The sequence below is a fragment of the Bos indicus x Bos taurus genome, chromosome X (genome assembly GCF_003369695.1).
Source record: "Bos indicus x Bos taurus breed Angus x Brahman F1 hybrid chromosome X, Bos_hybrid_MaternalHap_v2.0, whole genome shotgun sequence".
NCBI lineage: Eukaryota > Metazoa > Chordata > Mammalia > Artiodactyla > Bovidae > Bos > Bos indicus x Bos taurus.
Genome location: NC_040105.1, coordinates 100,200,280 through 100,202,337, shown reverse-complemented (window position 1 = coordinate 100,202,337; position 2,058 = coordinate 100,200,280). Strand labels below are relative to the sequence as shown.

Here is a 2,058-nt window from a genome sequence, read left to right as displayed (position 1 = left end):
TTGGCCCATTTTTTGATTGGGTCATTTATTTTTCTGGAATTGAGCTGCAGGAGTTGCTTGTATATTTTTGAGATTAGTTGTTTGTCAGTTGCTTCATTTGCTATTATTTTCTCCCATTCTGAAGGCTGTCTTTTCACCTTGCTTATAGTTTCCTTTGTTGTGCAGAAGCTTTTAATTTTAATTAGGTCCCATTTGTTTATGACCCAGCAATCCAACTCCTGGGCATACACACTGAGGAAACCAGAATTGAAAGAGACACGTGTACCCCAATGTTCATCGCAGCACTGTTTATCATAGCCAGGACATGGAAGCAACCTAGATGTCCATCAGCAGATGAATGGATAAGAAAGCTGTGGTACATATACACAATGGAGTATTACTCAGCCATTAAAAAGAATACATTTGAATCAGTTCTAATGAGGTGGATGAAACTGGAGCCTATTATACAGAGTGAAGTAAGCCAGAAGGAAAAACACCAATACAGTATACTAACGCATATATATGGAATTTAGAAACATGGTAACAATAACCCTGTGTATGAGATAGCAAAATAGACACTGATGTATAGAACAGTCTTATGGACTCTGTGGGAGAGGGAGAGGGTGGGAAGATTTGGGAGAATGGCATTGAAACATGTAAAATATCGTGTAAGAAACGAGTTGCCAGTCCAGGTTTGATGCACGATACTGGATGCTTGGGGCTAGTGCACTGGGACGACCCAGAGGGATGGTGTGGGGAGGGAGGAGGGAGGAGGGTTCAGGATGGGGAACACATGTATACCTGTGGCGGATTCATTTTGATATTTGGCAAAACTAATACAATTATGTAAAGTTTAAAAATAAAATAAAAAAAAAAAAAAGAAACTGGAGCCTATTATACAGAGTGAAATAAGCCAGAAATAAAAACACCAATACAGTATACTACTGCTAAGTCGCTTCAGTCATGTCCGACCCTGTGCGACCCCATAAAGGGAAGCCCTATACTAATGCATATATATGGAATTTAGAAAGATGGTAATCATTTCCTGTATGTGATAACCCTGTATGTGAGACAGCAAAAAAGACAAAGGTGTATAGAACAGTCTTTTGGACTCTGTGGGAGAGGGAGAGGGTGGGATGATTTGGGAGAATGGCATTGAAACATGTATAATATCATATAAGAAACGAATCACCAGTCCAGGTCTGATACAGGATACAGGATGCTTGGGGCTGGTACACTGGGATAACCCAGAGGGATGGTATGGGGAGGGAGGTGGGAGGGGGGTTCAGGTTTCGGAACACATGTACACCCATGGTGGATTCATGTTGATGTATGGCAAAACCAATACAACATTGTAAAGTAATTAGCTTCCAATTAAAATAAATATATTAAAAAAAACTGTTTGTGGACTTTGGGTCCAATGTCTTAACAAGGCAGCAGTGGCAGCAGCGCTCTCTAAGCTTCACTATGAGACTCAAGGATGACAAGAAGAATAAAGATGCCAGAAAGCTAGCTAAGAAAGACAAAGACCCAGGGAACAAACTTGGCAAGGCCAAAAAGAAGAGGTGGTCCAAAGGCAAATTTTGGGATAAGCTCAATAACCTCAATTTGTTTGACAGAGCAACGTATGACAGACTCTATAAGGAAGTTCCCAACCGCAAGCTTAAAACTGCAGCTGTGGTCTCTGAGAAACAAGATCTGTAGTTCCTTGGCCAGGGCAGCCCTTCCGGAGCTTCTTAGTAAAGGACTTTTAAAACTGGTTTCAAAGCACAGAGCTCAAACTAACTTATACCAGAAACACCAAGAGTGGAGATGCCTCAACTGCTGGTGAAGATCTATAAACAGGTCCCACCAACTATACATTTTGAAAAATAAAACTTTATTAAATCAAGAACAATTGTTTGTGGAGATTCTCCAAGACTTGTAATAAGTGTACTTTCCTTCTTTTGGCTGTGCTTTGGGGGCTTTTCAAGTTGGGGATCACATCAAGCCAAATTCTTTGACTATCTATGCTATATATTCCTAGAGTACAAATCTGCCATATATTCCTAGGGTACAGATCTTCTCAGGAGTATTTTA

At 40.4% G+C, this 2,058-nt stretch overlaps 1 pseudogene; it reads left to right on the top strand.

Moving 5' to 3' along the window:
- The first annotated feature begins 1,446 nt into the window (after positions 1-1,446).
- On the top strand, positions 1,447-1,820 carry LOC113888123 (annotated as a pseudogene).
- Positions 1,821-2,058: the final 238 nt, after the last annotated feature.